At 38.0% G+C, this 22,970-nt stretch overlaps 1 protein-coding gene across 2 annotated transcripts in view; it reads left to right on the forward strand.

Moving 5' to 3' along the window:
• Positions 1-2,944: 2,944 nt before the first annotated feature.
• Positions 2,945-22,970, forward strand: part of EPS8L2 (EPS8 signaling adaptor L2) — an 84,826-nt gene continuing 64,800 nt past the window's right edge. The window contains exon 1 of one of the 2 annotated variants that reach the window (XM_072421666.1): positions 2,945-3,103. The gene's annotated coding sequence lies outside the window, so the exon portion shown is untranslated. The remainder of the gene's footprint in view (positions 3,104-22,970) is intronic. The other variant, XM_072421668.1, reaches the window with a different exon arrangement.

Raw genomic sequence — 22,970 nt, forward strand, 5'->3', positions numbered from 1 at the left:
GTCCATGTACTACTGACCGTGCAGGTATGTTGGAGGAAACGACAGGGTGGCTGTGAACGTAAGCTAAAGTAAACTACTCTTCAAGTAACTTAGGTAAATTGATGTGTGATTAGTTCCAAATTACTAATTGCTAAGCTATACTAGGACTAAAAGTCAGCCGTCACACAGATAACATTCCAAAACAACTTACACAGGAATCTCCTGGGCTCTATAGAATAGTAATATTTGTATACCGGTATTAGTACTACTAATTATTATTATTATTATTATTATTAAACAGGATTTATATAGCGCCAACATATTACACAGCGCTGTACATTAGGGGTTGAAAATGACATACTATTACAGACAGTGATACAGGAGGAGAGGACCTTGGCCCAAAGAGCTTACAATCTAATAACAAACTATTGTCACCAAAAGTTCTAATTGGGGGGGCAAGCAATAGTATACAGTATTATATTTATATATATAACAGTGTTTGTTATGGAGCCCTTTTTTTTCTATTTTATGTGTTGTGAAAATTCTTCCTTATGTTGACACCAACTCCATCAATATGACTTTTTTATCAAGCTGGATTGAGATCTATTCATTATCAGGCACTTCTGTGGTAGACAATAATTTTTTTCCCTACATAAGCAGTTATTTTTGAACTATGCAAACGAGTGCTTCCACACTTTCCAATAAAAACTAGATTTATTATGTAGATCTCCAGTTTTGTCTGAATGACAGATTAGCCATGGCACTGTGGAGTAGAGTAGACTTTGTATAGTACATAAAATCAAGCAACTTGGATTGCATTCCTATTTTTTAGCATTTGCTTCCATTTGTGTCTGGATGAGGAAACATTTTTCATAAGGCATTTGCATAGGAATGTAAGGAAAAAACAATTCCCAACAACAAATGACTTCCATGTTTACATAACTGACATATTGGTTTTCTTCATCATCCAAACACAAATAATAACAGCAATAAAATTAAATAAATATGTGGACATACAGCATGCTATGATGAGTCAACTTATCTGCCAGCTTATCTCTCAGGTTGATGTCACACAAGTGACCTTGGAATCCGGGGACAACTCATCAGCATCAGGATTGCTAAGAGGCCATTCACCAATATTTCCAGAGGAAACCTTAAAAGAATGGGAAGAATGCCCCTTACAATGATGGGCAGAATCCCATCCTTACAGAAGGCTATGAACATCATTGGGGTTATGCCGCTAGCTGTGTTAAGTGGCAGTAGATCCAGCAGTCAGCAGACACCATCAGCCACAACTGAAGGAACCCAAAGAAACCTTTAAAGAAATCCTGGTTAAGAATGACAACTCTTTGCCATCTGTCCCATACAGCTCCCAGGGTTGCAACATCTGTCAGGTTCTCAATGACCCTCAATAACAATGTCTTCAACAGGGTAGCAATCCAGGAGACATCTCCAGAATGGGGACACAGACAACTAAAAAAAGGTTCTCACCCAGAAAGAAATTTTACTATACTAAACACCTTGAAAACACAAATGATATGCTTTCACTGAGGCTACCCTTGCACCACAAGGTTTGAATGCCCATTTATTTCAGGCAAACAGAAGAAGCCCTTCACTTACCTTCCCTGGGGGGACATATGGAGGTGAAACATGTACGAGTGCAAGAGGGTCTGGTACTCACCTCACCCACAAGGGACCTTAAGTCACTTCTGCACAGGAGTCTATATTTGTGGCTACGTCCGCCACCACTTACCCCCTCTCCTTTGGTGGTTGGCATGCTGAAACTGACAGTCTGGATTGTAGGTTTGCCAACTGTCCTCACTTCCAATCTAGGCACCCATATTGTAGCACATGAGATTGGTTTCAGTTTACAGTGAGGGTGGTGGTGTATCAGCTATGGAAGCGTGAGCATTGACTTGCGTGAGCAAGTAAAACTGTTTTTTTGATGTAACCCCTAAACATAAAAAACTATAAACCCTTGCAGTTTAGAGGTAGGCTAATTATGGCTGTTTCCTGGAGTTTTAAGTTTTGCTGCATGTTCTCGAAAAGTGAAAGTGGCAAATATTTATAGATGAACAAACTTTTAAAAAATGGTTAACATTTGACCAAATGAGTCTGCTCAGTATCTTTTATTTGACAGGTGGCAGGAGATGGCAGCATTGCTGTGCATTTTTTCAGGTTCTCAATGCAGTATCCAGGGAGGGTTCCCACCCGTTTCCCCCTTTAGACTTTATTTTGCAATCATTGTTAAACATTTGCAAGTGGTTTCTGTAGGTATTTTTTAATGCATTGAAAAAGTGGGGTTTCTTTCTCCAGTCCATAAACGGTTCCTTGGAATCTGGATTGGCAAAGAAAGAAGGGGCAAAAAGACTGTGTATCCCTTCTTGGCAAAACTCCTGCCTGCCACTTTTTATGGCAAGGGTCATCAGTGGTGGAAACCACAATGTGACTCCAGTGTTGTACAGGGGTCTGTGGGTGTGAAGCTGATTGGACTCCAGAATTCCCCTTTAATAAGGGGTTCACAGATGCCCTCTACTGAGGAGAATGAGTACAGGGGTGCATGGTATCCTTTACCTGTTGCCATAAAATTTTAAAGCAGCCCTAGACATGATAAAACAACACAGTAGGAAAATATATTTTAAAGATAATACAAGTGCATAAATATAATAATAATGTTGCTTATTACATTGTGCCAGCTGATCACCATCATCGTCATGCAATGTTACCTTATTATTACAGAAAGCGTGGGATATATATGGTTATATTTTTGTTAGGCTGAAAATTGCTATTGGTTTTATTACAGAGGGAAGTGGAAAATAAACAGTTGTGAGCACACACATTCTGTGTTGTCTAGTCACAGCGTACAGGGTTGAGCTGTCCTGCAGGTGTCCCCTCCCTGGATCACTAGACCTGTCCTTCTGGTTTAGCTCCACCTCTGTTTGTTCACAGTGAAACATTCACCTGCTGTCAGAACACTACACAAAGCAGTTTGGTGGCATCCAGGCAAAGTGACATCCAAGGGGCAATCCCTACACAGCAAGTGGTTTCCTTTATTGTGTCCTCTGGAATTACTAGAAGATTATACAAAAGGCTCGCTGTGCAAAACTCCTAGCAAGTTTAGACGGTGAGTACCTGTTGATCTGTTAAACATCTACTAGAATGAATTTGACTCCATATACTAATGAAAGGGGCTAACAATAGGCACATTGATGGAACAGAAAAAATTGATAAAATTAAACAATTACAAATAAATTGATGCTTTTATATAATGAATACACTGTATTAAAAAGTAGTATTTTAAATATGTAACCATTTGATATGAAATATAATTGATTACACTATGTGAAAAGAAATATTGTGTGCAAAGCTATTCTGACATTTGAATTATTAGGAGCAAAAAGGTCAGAAAACAGCATCAGCTCATCAAGTCCATAGGGCAATGACTAACCTAGGAAGACGCTAATCATGATGACAATGATGTGATCAATGCTTGTGGAAAGTGCCAGCAATACACCTGATGCTGTACAGAAGGGGGGAAGAGATGGTCACTTCCTCTCTCTCCTTCTGCGCCTTAATGGGCCCCTTGGCAAGGCAGCATGTAATATGAGAGAGGGGCTGGCACTACCCAAGGATGCTTCTTGTTGTGTTCATTACTGGAAGCTTTGGCAAGTGAAATAAGTGTAAATTCTGATATTAATGCTAGTCTTGTTTAGAGTGCTGCACAGAGTAGGAATTCCTTGTGCGTAGAGTAGTTTGGCCTTTGGCATGGTCTGCGGAGATGAGAAATAATTTAAATGTATTTATTAACTAACAATGATGTGCTGCAACCTACAGCAACTAGGTCAACTGAAAGTCAGCTTCCGATGGGTGCCATAGGTTACTTGTTAAATGCCCCCAGCTACCTGTATAGAGTTTTCTCTACCGAGTCCTGGAAAATAAACTATTGTACATGCTCCAAAGGCTGAATCATATTGCAAAAGAAAGCTAACGTTTTTCTTGAATAGTACAGTGAGATTTATACAACTAGTGCAATAAAACTATAAACTGCATCCTTTATAGTTTATTTGCTGATTGCCTGGTACCAAAAAGTTGTCTTTAAAAGCGGCTGAGGCATCAAGTCCTAACAAGGGCTAGATTTTATGTAGACATCATATCTGCAGAAGTTAAAAAATTTACACAGATTAAAGGGTTCTAAAATGTTTTAATATCGGATGTTTTTGAACTTTTGTTTTCTATTTAGCTAACGTGCTTTAAGCCTTCATGTTTTTAACATGACGCAAAATTAGGACAGGATAGCCCACCCTATTTCAAGTGGCTCTCAAGGGTTAAAAATTCTAGTACCTATTCAGAAAAAAATGCAGACTACTTTGACAATTGGAAGGTGGATAGTATCAGTATTTGTTGATTATGTCACACCTTAATTATAGAGATTTATGCAACTTCCCATAATGGCGTTCCTCTTCACATTGCTGAGCCTTTGTTGCACATCTATCAGGTATGCTGACATTTGTAGTAATGCATGACAAGAGACTGCCCAGTCCGTGGCTTAGCACATACACACTTGTAGATCTAGCTGGAATAGTCTGGTGTGCGTAGAGTAAAGCCAAGCAGCCAGGCTAGGGTGGTGAACTTGTGAGCAGTGATTCCTAAACTGATCCTTGTTGTAGCGAGTAATATCTGTTTTAGAACCATACTTTTAATTAATTGTTGATGGATTTAATTGAGTTGAGCTGCCTAAAAAGTCCCGCATAGGGTATTGCAATAAATTGCTGTTACATTTTTGGAATGTGGAAGTATTTATCATTTAAATATTTAGGAAGACATTTTTTCTTAGAACCATACTTGGCAAAGCACATTTGAAACTTTCAGCACCTTCAAACTAACTCAACACAAAGCCAGGGTCTGTTTTACCAGCAAACTAGGCAATCGCCCCTGGCCCTCTCCTTCCAGAGCCCCAAATGATAGAAGGGCAAGATGTGTAGAGACCTGGAATGATGTGCATTTGGGGACTTTACTTTATCTTTGCCCAGGACCCCATTTATTACCAGAACTAGCACTAAATACCCTTAGCAAAACCTTCTTTTTCCAATGCCATGTAACTTCTGTATTAGAGAAATCGCTGTGTTGCAGAGAGACTGCCAAGTTATATAAAGACTTCTGTCTCACAGAGAATAGGACACATTCTTCCAGTAGTTGCTATGGATTGCTTGAGGTGTTCTGATGTCTCTGTAGTTCTGGTTCCAACACCACTTTGGAGCCAGCAACCTACCACTGCCAATTCTGACCACCACTGTAAGATGAGTATTATTCCCAATGAACCCCAATAAATGATTTATACTAGAGGCTTCGTGAAAGCTGAACCTAATCCAAGGGTTCCTCTTAAATAAAAAGGTTGTACTAATGAATAGGTGTCAAAATGTCAAAACAGAAGTGGCTCAATAAAAGGCAGCAAGGAGCACTGTATGTTCTCTATGTGCTGACACAGGTCAATGTATACAGGACCTACAGCTCCATGGTGAAATGAGGTTTCCATGCATACACAAATCTGTATGACAAGCTTGGTTAAACATACACGTAATTATCTATCCTGCACCCAACGAGCTGTACCATAACATAAATGATATAAATACAATTAGGTTACACTTTTTGCTAATAAGAACACTTTCTCCCTTTTTCAAGATGTCCTAGGCACACATCATTGCACCCCACAATCTGATATTGTTTCCACCCTTGGATTTTGATAAATGAGATTATTTAGACTGACAGACTGTAGCCAATTCAACCACAGCATTTGCACAGGCCATGGTTTAGGTATTTTTGAAAGCATTGAAAATGATCACAAATGCATTTTTATTGGCACTTCTCACTGGGTTGGTTTTGAGTGTTTTCCAATTCAGTTTCAATTGTCAGGTCTCTCAAAATTGGGAAACAAACTAAATGGGTGTATGGAAGATTGCTGTGGATGAATGTTGATGGCAAACTTTCTGGTTATAACTATAAAACAGGAAAGCTGATATTACCTCATTCACTGGTGGGAATCTTTCAGGTCCATGTGTTTCATTGACAGTAATTGATTCCCACCAGGAAATGTTTGAGGGAACGTCAGAATTGCTGTTAAAAACAGAGCCCAAAGCATATGACTAGAAAACATTCATAGGGGAATCAGAGTAGAGAAACAGTTGTAAAAGGAACTAAACTAATAGGTATTAAAGTCATCCAGAGCATCTATAGCATTTACAAATTGTTTTAAATATACTAGGGAGACTGGTCATGTTAGTGAACATAATTGTATCAATGTAGATTATGTTTGAAAGCTTCGGTTCTATGATCTATGCCTATATGGGCAGACTGATTTTCCCAATTCATAGGCTGGCTTTGCTACCTTCTCAACAATGTAGCATGTTGATAACTAATCCTCTTTCTTAGTGCAAGTCTTTCTGTTTGTTCAAACTAATAAAAATGAGAATGAGAAAAAACGAGAAATGTATTAATAGAGCTGCCTTACCATGGCAATACCTACCTTTCAAAGACTACCTTTGGCAGGCTTGTGCTTTATAAATGTACTCTTGGCTTTGCTTGTTTATGGACCCTGAAACAGGTAAAGCCCCGATATTAGGGGGGGACTAATGCTTATGGTGGTCATTGGAGAGCCTTATCCAGAGAACACTCTGATGGATGTAGGTTCCCCTTTAGAGATTCTGAATGAGATTCCTAAAATTGTCCTTTGTATGTAAATAGCATGCACATTGCACAGACTTGAAAATGAGCAACTCAAACTCTGAAGCTCCACTTTGAGTCAGTACTATTTGCATACATTTTGTTTTTCATTTTATGTCATTAAGCATTGCTACTCACACAATGCTCTGTACTTTATGAATGACGCATTACGTACGGGCACAGTATGATGTACACTGTCGTGTCCTGCAGATGTTATAATTGAGCTTCCGGCTATTTGACATTTTCTCAGAAGTCATTTAATGCTGCACATATTTTCATACACATAAAGAGCAAACAGATAGAAAATGATGATGACTGCAGAATTTATGAATCAACCTGAAATACAATATTAAAAAAATATAAAATACAAAAAGTATAAAAAACAAAGGGTATGCTTATTTTTTTAGGCTAACATTACAAAAATACCTAAAAAAAGTTAGTTTAAGTACAGCATAACTTTCCTTTAACTGCCTAAAATTTTACCCAGGGCTTTCATTGGCCTGGAGCTTTGTTGTGACTTTTTCACAGGCTTGATATAGCTTTGCCAGGACATAATCTTGTGAACGTAATAATTCTATTTCCTGCTGCCAAATATAAGAGAAGCCTGTATAATGATGGGAAACATCTTATTTAATGCAAAGTTGTGACAATATAAACCATCAACGATCAAACACATGGAGATAAGACCAGATTAAAGTTATTGTTATCCTTATATTGTGTAGGTCCTATGTTGTGTGTTCCAGGGTAGGGCAATAACTAAAAATATTACTTTTAGGGGGAATGTACAGTTTAAACTCCCTTAATTGAATGCCCCCCTTTCCATAATGGGGCATATACAAACATAATAACGTTTAACCTGCTAATTTTTGCCCTCCCTGGTTTATCTCATAAACATGCCAATAACATTTTGTTGTGTGTTCCAGGGTAGGGCAATAACTAAAAATATTACTTTTAGGGGGAATGTACAGTTTAAACTCCCTTAATTGAATGCCCCCCTTTCCATAATGGGGCATATACAAACATAATAACGTTTAACCCGCTAATTTTTGCCCTCCCTGGTTTATCTCATAAACATGCCAATAACATTTTATTATAAAACCTTTTTGTGTTCATTAAATGCTTTGTTCTGGATTTAGAAATCTCATTACTGCGTCTCTGTGCTTTTTTAAGCAGACAAATCATGGCAGATGGGGGAAGGGGCTGCCATAAACAGGTTCCTCGTGGAACATTCCTATGCAGATGGCACACCACAATAGGTTATCCCCACTGATCTTCCATGATTAAAAGAACTTTAAACCAAAGAACCAAAAGTGCAGGTAATTGCAGTATAGCTAGGGAAAGATAATGCTGGATGCCCCCTAGCCAGGAAATCAGGCAGGCTCTATCTAACTTGCTGCAGCTTCTAATACTACTAAAAATATGTACTCAGTGAGGACAACTGCTCCTTGGAAAATAAAGATGGTCCGTTTTGCTTAAAAGAAAGCTAACAACTAATGTATGTCTGTGCATATAAGTATCTATATCTCTGCTCCCTCCTATCTTTTTGCTTGTCCAAGTAAACCAATGTCTACTTTTGTCCCCTTTTGACACAATGCTATGGATACAACTGGAAGTCTGTCTCTGATCAAAAAAGTCAAAAGGTCGGCTTGTTTAGGGATTGTGACCCTAAAGAGAACCTGTTGCTTTGTTCTGCATGGAAAAACACATTTAAACTTTAAGGTTTTGTTCATGCATTGATATACATAATATCTCATTTTACAAAGCAACTGAAAAATCATTGTTTTCCATATGACATGTTAACATGTGGGCATTGTGCTAGAGATCATCGTGAAAGGTCTGTTATGTGGGATTTGTTGAACAAGATTGCATTAGGTATCTCAAGTGTAAATTGGATTCCTCTATGCATCTTTAAAGCAGAACTAAATATAAAAAAATTGCATGCAGGCAGGCATGTTTGTTGCAGAAATGACAAGAAATATCTGTTTTGTAATAAAAATAAATTTACCAGTCTTATTACACAGCGCTGTACATTAAATAGGGGTTGCAAATGACAAACTAATACAGACAAAGACACTGGAGGAGAGGACCCTGCCCCAAAGAGATTACAATCTACTAGGTTCTGTGGATAAACTTCCCCAACTTGTTCAGGGAGATAAAGGCAAAGGCTTACTTGGGCAGGGACTTCCAAGTATTATGTTAAAGTATATCTAAAGACTTTGTTTTTTTCTTTTTACATGACTTTACCTTATCTCGTATTTGGTCATACTTTCTTATGGAACACAGTTGTATAATAGGATTTATCACCATTATACAACACTGACATTGATGTTCATTATCACAAAATGTTGTTACTGATTACTGTTGCTCATCACACATAATTCTAAACTATACCTTGTTGGCTAGTGGAAAATGAATGTTCATACGTGTGTCACGTGAATATCAGTATATGGTTTCCATAAATATGTATGTAGTATAATGTATCAGATGCTTTTGTTTCTTTCACAATGATCTACTATCACAACCTGCACAAAAATGCACTGAACAAACAAATGCTAGGAAGTCAATGCTAATTAGAGGTTTAATCATAGTAGGCTTCACATGTGAATGCTCAGGTCAAATTCCTGCTCCATTACTGAGAGCCCCTGACAGGACTGCTGAGTGTCCCAACTCAGGAATGTGAATGTGGCAATGGTAATGTCACTACACAACTGCTGCTTTGCCAGGCAGGGTCACATAAAATACACTCATCGGTTTAACCCTTTCACAGAACTTCCACCTACTTCTATTCTTTTTATTTGCCTGTGTGTTGGTCTATTGATTCATTTGTGTATGGGAGCCTGTCCAGGATTGTGTGTGTCTTTTTCAGAACATAGTACACATGCAAAAATGTGTCTATTTATATAAAGTTTGTATGTAATGTAATACTGGGGAATACGTAATGTAGTCCAGGTCAAACCAAGCCTGTCCATGACAAAGTAGGGCTTTAGCCAGCAAGGCTCTTGTTCACAAGTGCCAACTCAAGTTTTGCATACTTACAAACAATCATTTAGTACTAGGAACTTCTAACTTTCACTATCACATCTCTATGGGAAACTTTAGCATGGCAGGGGAAATTGGTATGCAAAAAGTATCATTCATCAAAGGCCCAGGTGCCTGGACATCGGTTTCTATCACTTGTCGAGCACTATTGGACCCAGAAACCTACTTAAGGCAACAGTAATGAGTTTCTGTGACTGTCATGTCTACACTATCCTCTCTCCTAGAGTTTGCTATTGGTCCATCACTGAGATAAGTGGGATCAGCAGCCAAGAAACAAGAGGAAGAAGGATGCAGCACATAGACAATGACCACAGACAAAGGCTTACAACAAAACCAGAGTGCAATTGTCAAAACTTTGGGCTTCTGGGGTGTTCTGGAAGAGATCCAGTGCATTTCTTTAATAATTAAATTTAAACAACCTCTTTTTATGTTGCATTGACAATTTTGCAGGCAAAATAGTCTGAAGCCATTGTTAAGATTCTGCAAACGCATTTTGGGAAGGAGTTTAAAGTTAAAATCTAACCCTGATATGTTTATAAGAATATACAGATTGTTTGTAATATACTGAGAAACTGGAGATCAAGGTAAAGCATTAAGGTAATAAAATTGCTTAAGGATCCTGTAAAAGCAGGATCTTTTAATGTGTGCATATGTAGTACAGCAGTGCCAATAGAAGAATGTGTGGGTTACCAAGATGTGTGCTGACAGTGGGTTGTTCTGTCCAAACACCACTGATCAATATGTTACTATGTGATAGATGCCAGTTGTTGTTCAGCTTACTTTTACCTTACAAAGCCTATTGGGTACAGCTTACCATTGTTCGTGGCTGTCAGATAAACACGCCAAGTGAATGACAGCCATTACCTGTATATAAATAGGTATTACAGAACTAAGGAAAAGCAAGAGGGGTTTTAGGCATAAGCGACATACTTTATATATCGTTATCCCAAAAATTTTGTATATTGGTGCAGTGTGCTCCCCAGCCCCGTTAAGCCGGGTGCACCACCCAGCACTTTTCAGTAACCACCCGGCTGTTTTTGGATAGTTACTGATGAGTTGGGTCACAATACAGGGACTGCCACCCGCCTAAAATTTCTTCCCACCAAGCTTAAAAAAATTTCTGGGTTGAGGACTGTGGTGCATTAGCAATATTATGTCTAGTGCTATACAAAGAGATACAGTGGCAGAGGAGCGGAGGGAAGGATGGATGAGTCTGGCTGCAGCATTCATGATAGATTGTAGAGGAGAGAGTCGGGTTAGTGGAATACCAGCGAGAAGGATGTTACAGTAGTCCAGACGGGAGATGATAAGAGCGTGTCACATATGCCTAAAAAGTCCCCTTTGCTTTTCTTTTGTTCTCTATATCCTATTTATTTCCAGAAGCATTCAATTCTGATCAGAATGGCTTTATTTATATGTAGACTGGAAAAATGTCTATAAGAAATTACCGGGAAGGTTAAACTGGCATTTAAAAAAGATGGATGCCATGATAATTGACATCAGTATATAAATTCTTGGGGCATATTTGTATATCATTAAATCTGACAGTAGCAAAACATTTATTACAGTTGAATCTTCCAGGTAAATGTTAATTTAATGGCATATAATGATTTAACAATAGTATTCATAACGTTTGCTATAGATTTTTGGTAATTATTATAGAAGAGACATAGGCTGTCCCCTCTGCAATAAACAGCCTGTCTGGTCTCGTTTTTTTTTTCTTTTAGTTTCACTTTAATTATTTAATAACACATATTCAGCAGTTCCCATATTCTGTGTATACACATCATAGAGCTCCACCGGGCTACTTTGTTTATATTCCGTGTGACTGAAGGTCAAGAGAAGTTTGCATGTTTTTCTCATGTCAACTTGTAAGCAAGCTTTTACAGGCCTTAGTAGTATTATCAGCTGGTCTTATTTGAGCCCAATGTCTACACTGATCACGATGTGTAAATAGTAGGTAGGAGCTTGGTATAGTCTGCGGGAAACCAGAGGATAAAAGCTCCAGATAATTTATCTTCGTTCATGTAATCCATAAGACGAGTAGCACAGGACCATTTACAAAAGTATAGCCAATAACAGCAACAGCATTATTGTATTCAGTAGCTGGTAGGTTTTATTCTGTGTTTGTTCATTAGAAAAGTTATGGAAAATATAAAAGATTTGTACAGCCTGTTTGTTAAAGCTCAACCCTTGACCCCTTCATGCATTTCATTTCATGAGTTTGAATTATACTACCTTCATTCGGGCCAATTTCTGTGAGGGTGGGTCATCAAGGGCATGCACCCTGGGGTTGCTTCAATAAAGCACACCTATCACCAGAATTTTTACTTTGCATAAAAGAGTATACAACCCTTTTATGTAAGGTAAAAATTACCTTCTCTTTTGTTGGAGGGTGGGTTAAAACCCTTTTTAAAAAAAAAAAGAGTGACGTCCCTCGCCTTCTTTCTTAATCGCCACAGCGATAAAGACAAAATGGGAGCAGACCCTCCTGGGAAACAAAAGTCAAGAATCCTAGGAGGCTTCTGGCTGCTTCTTCTGTGCATGCTTCATCTTGGGCCCAGAAGGAGCTTTTTCTTTAATAGGGGAAAAAATGCAGATTTCACGCATGCGCAGTGAGATAGGCACTCTCTTTTTCCCATTTACTACAGGCCATGTCACCCAAACTTGCCTGCGCAGTGCGAGATCAGGTGATGTAGGAATAAGCAGGAAGAAAAGGAAAGAAAATGGAGGCGTCCGGTGCTTACTCCGCACTGGAACGAAGGTGGAGAACCGAACAGGGCGGGACCCAATCTAGGAAGCTTCCACAAGGATTGAGGGGTCGGCAGTAGTAAAGGTGTGTGAATTTTAAGCTTTTTGGGGCTTGCAGAAGAATGATATGAAGTACAGTCATGTTATTGTTTACTGCATCATCAGGTACTGCACCCCAGAGCTCAGACATGAAGAATGTCTGGGTGTCACATGGTGTGCCAATAGTAGTAGAATTCTATATACAACGTTAAAGGGAATGTCTTTTAAATGTTTTTGCAAGCAAAATGTGTGAGCTGACTGTTAATGATATCTAAGGTTAATGTTTTGTTTTTAAGTAAAGTTTGTGTTTACAAGTAAATAGAACCAGGCAAATTTGTTCATTACACATGTAGTATTTGCATTACAGTGCTACGCCCATGTTTTTTTTAATGTATTTTTCTATATTACATTTTAGAATAAATACAGCAGGGGCATCACAGAATCTGCAAGGATAAGTAAAACATCATAGTCATGACAGAAACGCATTCCAGTATTAGCATGAGCAGTGGTTAATCTGCAGTTACAGTTTTCTTTTAGTTCTCCTGCAAAAGTCCCAAAAATAATAAATATTAGTGGTGATCCTGCCAGTAAAGTCATCTTAATGCAGCTTCATGTGATGGTGGCAACAATGCTGCACTGATTCTAAATTCAAAGCAGAGTTGCCACTCTCATGTAGGCTGTTTCTTTATACATTACACTAGTACCAAGTAAAATAATATTACAAGAGCTGTGGGACTATAAGTATTTTGACTACTAATTCAGATGCCTGTAGCTTCAAGAAATCATTGAACTATCACTGAGAAAGCAAAGATTATAAATAGTTGTCTGTCAAAATTAGGTACATTAAAATTAAAGCATGCCAAAATGATGGAACATGCAGAGACATTTGTAATCCCAGAGGGCCCTCTGCAGACTATGTTTATGACAAATAAAAAACATCTAAGCAATAAATGTCCAGGTGTATCTGTAAAGGTTATGAAAAAATGTATGACTTATTTCCTTGTTGCATTATTGAGACAGCTTGATAAGGGGGCAAAGATCACAATTAATTTACATGATTCACATGAGTACGTAAAGCGTTAATGCACCCACCCAGGGAGTGGTAAAGCTTTAGAGGACATTCTGGCATGCTCTATGCTCTTTGCTTTACTAATGTCACCATAAAACTATGAACCTTGATCTGTCAAACACAGCAGTAAATGCCTATTAAAGGAAGGGTCCTTATACTGCTTCCAGTCTGCCAGGACAGAAACTGGACTTTTAATGATGAGAATTAATGTTCTGCTGTATGTAAGAAGGAACATCATGAATATTAGAAACACATGAATGTATTAGTTGTAGAATAGATTTATTTTATTTGGTGATTGTGAATGCTAAATTTATCTTCACTTCACTGCCAAGCTGGTAGGATTATACAATGATGTATTACAACTGTGATTATTACTATCATAAAGATTGCTTTCATATTTCCTGCACCATTCTGGTCCTAGCTGTGTCTGAAATTGGGGATTCAAAAGTGCAATTCCAGGCAGATTTCTTTTTCATTTTGAATACGGTGGGAAACCAGGTGCTAATCAGACCAGGATAATGTTTTTTTGCTAATAAGTTAGATTCTAAAACATTCTAGGATAGTGAGGAATCATCATCTCTTGTTACTGGAAGTCATTGCTACATCTTAGTGATCCCTATTTAATGCACAGTGCTGCATAATATTTTGGCGCTATATAAATCCTGTTTAATAATAATTTTAGTTCTGTAACTGGCATGTATTGCTAGCAATACAATCACCAGTCAGCCATCAGCCCAAGGACCATGTGATTCTGCAAGTGGGACGTATTTCTGGAGATGGCCTTATCTCTCCTTATCTCTCTAATATTTTTCTTCTGCAACTTGTAGAAAGCCACATTCTAGTTAAGTACAATGCATGTCTATGCATCAAGAACTCCTTTTTGTGCCATGATCACTAGCAGTTGTATTTAATTACATAAGTCAATACTAATACTAGTTTGAAATGTAAAAAGTCATTAGCCCAACATCCAAGCTACAAATAATAACATTACCTCAAAGACCTCTCGTAGCTATAATTGACTTTTTAGCAGGAAAGAGAAATTAGAGAGCTACAAATGGCTGCTAGAACATGTCTTGTGTGGCATGTGCCAAAAACTGGCCATGGTGGTTTAGAGAATGGTTGGATATGTAGGCTTCCTCCAAAGCAACAAACCAGCAGCTCATGTGTTCCTGTTAATGTTATATGGCATTTAAGGAGATGCTTGGGTTTACCGGCAGCCTTGGCAGTTTGTTTTGGTTGAAACAATAGACATTATTATGCTAAATATTGAATGGGCAGCTTTATTGAATTATAATTCAATAAGACATCAGTTTGCATGGAACAGCCAGTTTTTTTTAATGAGCTCGAATGTAGTTGTTGTAATAATATAATTATTGGTTTAGGTGATAACATTTTTATGCTTTGATTACTATATCTGAAATTATTATAATTATCGTTTATTGCATAGCAGCAGAAATATCCAAAGTGGTTTACAATGGAGACAAATCACATACGCCATTATTAAAATACTGAAACATTATTGAATCTCCTAACCATTGATTTTTTCAATTATATGATTAATAAGAGCAGCATATGAAAATAGTAATTACTGCACACAAGCTCAGCACATTTTTCCATGCACAGTTGGAGACACAGACATGCTGGAAAATACATATATCTTTTACAATTTAAGAAGAATCTAATTAAAGTGTCCCTAGACAAAATGTTTTAATATTTTTTGTAAGGTTGGAACGTCTTACCCTCCCAGTTTGTTTTGTTTTACCAGGACATTATGTGACAATTAAGGCCAGGTTTAGACATGTGAAGCCCAGGTAGCACACGTGTGTTACAGATTGTCCCGCACATTGAATGATAAAGTACGTCCAGGGCTTAAATGCAGTGTGGTGGTCTACTGGTTAAAGTAGACTACCCAAAAGTTTTTTTTTGTTTTTAAAAGCAAAGAAAAATAAAGTAAGGGCCTCTTGCAACTTATAAAAACCTGTAGCAGTTTACTGCGCACTAAACCATACTCGATTTTGTGCTTTATTTTATACACTTGTTTGCATGCAGATGTATTGAGGTGGGTCATGGCACAGTTCCTGGAAGCAACAAATTGCTTTTGGCCATGTGGTTGGCCTTTCTCCTCTAGAGGAAGAACTGCACCACCACTGCAAACACAAGGGCATCACATGCAAAGCTTTTACCTGCCGCGCAGTTTACTGTTCCTGATCACCAAGCAGCAATTTGCTATGCATCCTGGAGTCGCTAACTGCGTAATGTTGGACATCAAGTCTGCAAGAGCACTTAGTGTCTCTGTTAGGATTTTATTGCTGTCTGTGTTACCAGCATTACCTACTCTGATGAATTGTGCCAGCTGGGACAGGAAATATTGGTATAATAACACAGACAGCAATAAAATATTTAGGTAGGTTAGAAAAGAAAACAATATCTGTTGTTTGTTTTCTGCATGTAACTCTTTTTAGGGGGATTTATTTACTTTCCTTACTGATACAACCAGACCAAGATAGACCAGAAGTGGGCTAAAATCTCAGCAGCAACAATGGAAGCCTGATGAAGGTTGTAACCTTTCCCACGCTTTGCAAAACTAGAGTAGTTCAGCTTTCTTCTTTAAACTCCTTTCAGCTGCTCTGTCTGATTAAAAAAAAATATTACGTTAAGAGTTTTTTTCACTACACTTTCTGAACCCAAAATGCCATGATACTCAGATTCACATGGTGTGTTACCAATATTAATTTCAGGAGGCGACTGTGTTGATCTTGTGGGTGGCAGAGACTAGGCCTCTCACGTGATAATCATGAGAACAGGGCTATATGAGGGAGCAGGAAATATTCACATCAGTGCCAACTATTACTAAACTACACTGGTTAAATTGGCCAGCCCATAGAAGGGGTCAGTAAAGTCATCACAAAAGGGTATTGTATTACGCTCTGCTGTAGTGTTTTGTTTGATGTAAATGGTCTGCCTAGATAATTTAAAAGGACTATCCATCATTTGGAGTCAAATTCTTCTTGCTCTCCTTTTCAGATTGCATATTACTGGACTAGGCATATTAAGGATTTACAGGTCCTTGTACATGCTCTTATCATTTCTCGTCTGGACTATATTTGTATACTGCAGCTCTAGAGTTTTTCCTTTATTGAAAAACTTTAATAATGAGGCTACTGAGAGGTTTGTTGGTAAAACAGCAGACTAAAAATAGTTGAAAAGAGCTTCTGTAACCCACAGGTGGCATTTAACTCCTACTGCACCTTCAAAACTACTGAAACCATTTTAACTTTGTGCTCGACTATCAACTCAAAATCAACCTCAGGGGTATGAAACTGATTGTTATATAGACAGTTAGTAAGTTTTTTTGCCTATACCAACAGCTGGACCCTAAAATTTATATAAATATTTTGTCTACCAACCAATAGATATGCTTTTCACATTTTTAAATTGCCTATATTGCAAACCATAGGGAGTTTGGTTACTGTGGATAACAGTTTTCTTTTGCCCAGTTTTTATAAATAAAATAAGCCACATAAGTTACAATGATGCAGATTTTTGTTATTAAAGCATTTCCTTTTCATCAGTCTGGCCAGATCTGAACTTGAGAAAATATTTTAAAGAAAAGCAAGCGGATCCTCATAATAACCAATCAGTTGTCATTTTTTTCCTATCCTCATTCATTACATAAACATGATTGCAATCCATAGCATTCTCTCTGAAAGGCCCACATTTTGCTGACTTTGTACTTAAAGAGGTCATATATAAAGCTTAATGCAGGAAGTGTTGCACTAAGATATTTGTCTTTTTTTGGGGATTTGACTTTTGTTTGTGCTTTTCAAATCTCAATCAAATCAGTTAAAAAGTACTGTTAAGTTTTTAAAAAAAAAAAACAATCTGTATCCTAATGTGTGAACTTTGTGAACTGTTCCTACAGTTTTTATCAGTTATAATTATGAGTAACAAGTTGTGAAATCTGCATCTTTGTCTTAAACATGCTCCAGGCACTGGCAGAGGGCATTTACTATGTCTAACTTTAAAATACTCACACACCTCTATAAAAACAATCTATTCACTAAAGAAGACAATACCAAAGGGTTTTTATAGCACTCATTCATACTCAAGATGTCAGGTTGTAGAATTTCACAAGGTAAAACAAACACACTTTGCTGTGAACATTCCTCTGGCATAGGTGTTTCCATCCATTCTATAAAATCCAGTCTTTAAGAGTTAAAGAACATACTGTGCAAATGCAGGACACGAAAAAGGAGGAATGATGTAACTAACTCATAGGATGTTACTAAGGGCAGCGGCAGACCAGCACATTCTATAGAAAGCTACTGTAGATGGCTATTACATTTAGATAACCTCAGAACAATCCACTGGTACACATCATGGCAAGCCCAACTAGCTGTAACATTGTGCTTGTATGGGAGAATTGTACCTTTCTAAAGATGAGGGAGCAATCATGGTGGCAGCTTGTAAAATCTTTATGACCACCTTCAAAATTCAGAACTTGAAATAATATGCACAAAGCAAAATATTGGTCTGTGTATCACTTGCCTTGCTAGCTACTACCCAACCTGGCTACCAAACAGCAGGAAACCACAGAAGTAAGGTGAGGGGGGGGCTTGGGAAATGAGCCCTGCGTTACTTATTCTAAAGGTGCGTACACACTTCCAATTTTTATCGTTCAAAACGAACGACGAACGATCGATTGGGCAAAAAATCGTTCGTAAAAAAGTAACCAACGACGCCGACGAACGAGGAAAGTCGTTGGAAACGAACGACCGGACCGGCGGATCGGATTGGACGACGATCATTGAACATCGTTCGTGTGTACGATCGTTAGTTGATGGTCCATGGTCTGAGCATGCGTAATGAACGAACGTTCGTTCACTTTCCTGTCGTGCACATAGTTCCTCTATCGCTCAAACGATCGTATCTATTGTGTGTACAATATCTACCAACGATCGTGTCGTTATCTCTATGTGCAGGATCGGTGCTATACGATCGTTCGTAGATATCGTGCAGGAACGTTCGTCGTTCGTTTTCCAACGATAATAATTGGAAGTGTGTACGTAGCTTAAGAGATGAAAAATATGTAAGTGGGCAAAGCTTATTATACTCACCTTCACATGAAAAGGTTACCTTTCTAGCTTGTTTCAGCACAAATTAAATAAAAAACAAACATCTCAGTCATTGTTTTGGAAACACTGTTATCTACCATCAGTTATATTATACATTCCTGTGCCACTGATTTCTTAAAATAAGTAAAACTTGTTCCCCAGCTGGTGCATTTGGCTACTTTTTTATATATATACAAATATCCCAGGTTTTTCTGACAGACAAAGCTCCTACAGAACTATCACTGTGAGATCACTATATAATCTTAGAAGATTTCCAGGAAGGTTTTGGGAGGCTTCAGCAAGTATCTTTAGGAACCTTTAGATTTCTGCACTTTCTATCTGCTTATCTCTTATTCCATCCGTTTACCAAAAATAAACACCTTTTATTACTGAAGGCCCAAAGTGCAATATAAGGTTTGGTACAACCTCTTAAATTATTGACTTAGTCCCATATTTTCAATTTCATAAAATGTTATTTTGAAATGATTGCTGTTTTGTATTGCCTTGCTTATGAATGTCCCTCTTTTGCAGGACTATCCTGCTTTCTTACTCAACTGTTCCTATTTTAGGTCTGATGTGAGGCCCTGCAATAACAGATGTTCTGTTCAAAGCATCCATGTCAGGTTAAGGGCTTTTTTATTCCCTTCAATGGGTTTTACATTCCCATGTAGGGTAAATGCAAACCTGGAGGCCAACTGCAGGTCACATGCACCTGTCCATGGGTTCTGAAACATCTAAGAAGTATCTCAAACCAGGTCACATACCAAGGATTCATCCCTTAAATTCTTCATCACTTCTGAGACCTGTAGTTGTGTAGGGATCCCAAAATGGAAATAGAGCACGAAGCAGAGACACAGAAACCCAACTCTTCCAGAAATAACAAAGGTCACACAATCCCAGGGCTTTTTCTAGCACCATCAACACACCTAGTTTTGTTCTTTGCCCTAAAAATTGTTTCTCTTTCCCATCTGATAAGAAGTAGATGAATGTTGTTTGATTTTTCTGCTATCTTTATAGTCTGGCAATCTTGGCATCAGGTTCTCTGCTATTGATTTTGCACAGTGGAGGTGCGATTTTAGCTTTGCTACCAGCATCTCCGAGCCATACTTGAGCTATTTCTATCTTATTTGCTTAAGACTGATAGTATAGCTGAAACTATCAGAAGTATGTTGGGCCTTCTGAACAACAGAAATGAAGGAAGGAAGAAAGTGTGTGCATATGTAGATAAAACGTGAGTACATGGAATGGTTACATATTGATATACTTCATTTAATTAAGATAACAAAAACATTGTTATTTCTGGGAAGAAAAATGAAACTAAAAGCTAACAAATTAGGATTGGGCATCTGCAAAATCATTTTTTTAGTTTTAATGAAAACCATATTAGGGTACTTTTGATGTTTGTTCAGTTGGGCAGATTTCCCTCCACTTCCTTTCCTGGAATCTCCCCATACTGAGTAGAATTCTAACTGTGGAATAACTTACTGTGGTGTTTGGTCCATCTTTTCTCCACCAGGACACATAGAGCATGTGTTAGATATGATGATTTGAAACCTAATATATAGAGGTCAGTGTTAGCAAAGATATGACATGGCTATATTAGGTAAATTTGTATACACAAATAATATCTTGATTTTTACTACTGTATGTAGCTATCCTTGTGTATAATACAGAAGCAACATGTGCCGGTTAGTTTTGCAAAGTGAATGACTGTGATTTGAAAGGTTTCTGGGCGTAGCTGATTCTTCTTCACTATAGGTGTTGTAAGTCAACTTTTCTAGCATGTCATTATTACCAGAGAAGATAAACTGGATCTATCTGACAGACAGCAGAGACTCAAACCTTAATTGCAGCTTCCAAACCGATGAATTAATGCTTTTCGGCCGGCACTGAAATCTGAAAAACTGATGGAAGAGCAATAGTTAAATATCATATAGGCTAAAGATAGCCAACCTCAAATTAGTATAACCTGTATTTCAAAACCATAAATAATTTTTAGGGATATTTTAAAATTCTTTTGCTGAGAAGCTGCCCATAGTAAAATTCTTATAGAGAATGGAGTACCTAGCAGGCGGCCCTGCCCTATTACCATAGCTATCCCTAGTGGCGAGTGCTTACCCCCTGAATAAATGAGAGAGTCTGAGGGGTCCTTAGTGGGTCTTTTTTTTATTACTTTTAATAACTTTTTGTTTCAATCTTTTTAATTACTTTTAATAAATTTTAAAAGTTCTATAAATTGTGTATTACATTCCATTGGCTTCCAAAGGAGGCTGAAAAAGAAATAAAACACAGCAGGGGAGAACCCAGTAACATGATTATATCTAGTCTAATCTCTAAATTCTCCCTGCTGCATGAAAGGAGCTCTGTGGGGGTACAATGGGCTTCACACTGTAGCCCACATTTTATGAAAGGGTCATGGTTTTTGTAACCTTGCAGAGTAAATTAAAGAGCACATATCTGGCCTTTGTATATAAATATGTTTCCTACAGTCAGTGGGAAATTATATTATAGGCAATCTGGGTTGCTGTCCTTTCCTATATGCATAAAGTATTATTAGTACTTACCATACCTAACACCATACTCCAGAAACCTTTGTACAACCCTTGTTTCGACTCGTCCCTTCTTGTCTTCCAATTACAGACGTGACAAGTAACAATACACAAAGGGCACCACAACAGACTGACACAATGCACAAACTAAACAGGTAAATTGTCCCTTTTTGTCCTCACATTGACATGCTAAGGTCACCCTGAGGACTTCTAAGTCCAGGCTGCTCATTTTACATTGTCGTTGATAAACCGGCATCCATGAGGCATTCTTCTCCATGGCAATCCAGCACACAGACAGGAGTGACCTGCAAAAATGTCACACGCCCACATGGCTTAACAGATGTCAGATATACACAAAGCTGCCGCATTCCAGTCTATGGAAAGTTATAAAAGAAAGATGACGTCTATTCAAACATCAAAGTGTTTAAAGATCATACCCTATAAAATGACATAAAAGCTGCAGTTTACATTGATGCCTGGAATCTTTAACCGCACTATTCATGTTCAGCAGGGGTCTCCAACCCCTGGTCCTTGGGCAGCATGCCCGGTCCGGAGTCTGTAAATTTAGTTTCCGTAGGCCTGAAAAGGTTGAAGACCACTGATGTACAGTGTTCAGCATTTTAAATGTATTGTCACAGCATTACCGATTGAAATATTTGATATGCTCCTATTAAGTATGAGGAAACTAAATGTGAACCTGAACTCCAGCCAAACATATAGTGCCTGACCAAAAAAAAGTCCCCAGGCCTGTCATGGCAATGTTATAATCTGGGTATATTTCAGTTGGTCAGGTCCACGTTCGGCAATGTTACGTGTCCAAAAAATTTGGTCAAATGATTACCCGAATATACTGAATGACCAGGTTTTTTCATTATTGGATTTTTTCTTTCCTGATGGCACAGGCATAGTCCAAGGTGACAATACCAGGATTCACCAGGCCCAAACTGTGAAAGATTAGTTCAGGGAGTACGAGACATTATTTTCATGTAGGAGTTGTCCAGTACTTACCCTACTGAAAATCTTTGTGATGTACTAGAGAAACCTCTGCAGGGGTCTGATTTAACCATCATCAATTTGAAATATTAAAAATATTCTATTAAACTGGTCCCCCGGTCTGCTGGTCACTACTTTACCACTTACATCACACATGTACCATGTGATCTGATAATCTATGGACCCGCATCCAAGTCCAAGAAGAAGACTCTGCTCATAATTATACTGTAACAAAGTTGCTGCCACATATTTGAGGCAGAACGGATGAATGCAGAATTGGGAAATAATTGTTACATCCTGGGAAAATAGTTTACAATCTGCAAATATCTGTTCATATATTTATAGACAAGCAAATTTTTAAGACAACAATATCAAGGTAAAAGTTCTGCTGTAAGAATAACACTAGTATGACCACCCTGCCTTATGCATTCTGAGGGTATAATAAAGGACAAGCAGCAGACTGATGGGGTTATCTCTGTGCTCTGCCCTCTTCTGTTTATGTCTCCTACATTAGACTGACAACACCTTGCCATGCGAAATAACCTGACTGGCTGACATTTTTGTTCAGTCTGATGCTGCTCTGTAGCGACTTCCAATACACATTTTATTACCCAAATATTTGGGGGCAGTTTAGTATTTAAGCCTTAATGTATCCAAAACTATCTTTGGGCAGATCTGATGGAAAAGTCTGCCAGATAAAAAATGCCTGTGCTCATTTTG

The sequence above is a fragment of the Pyxicephalus adspersus genome, chromosome 9 (assembly GCF_032062135.1).
Source record: "Pyxicephalus adspersus chromosome 9, UCB_Pads_2.0, whole genome shotgun sequence".
Lineage (NCBI taxonomy): Eukaryota > Metazoa > Chordata > Amphibia > Anura > Pyxicephalidae > Pyxicephalus > Pyxicephalus adspersus.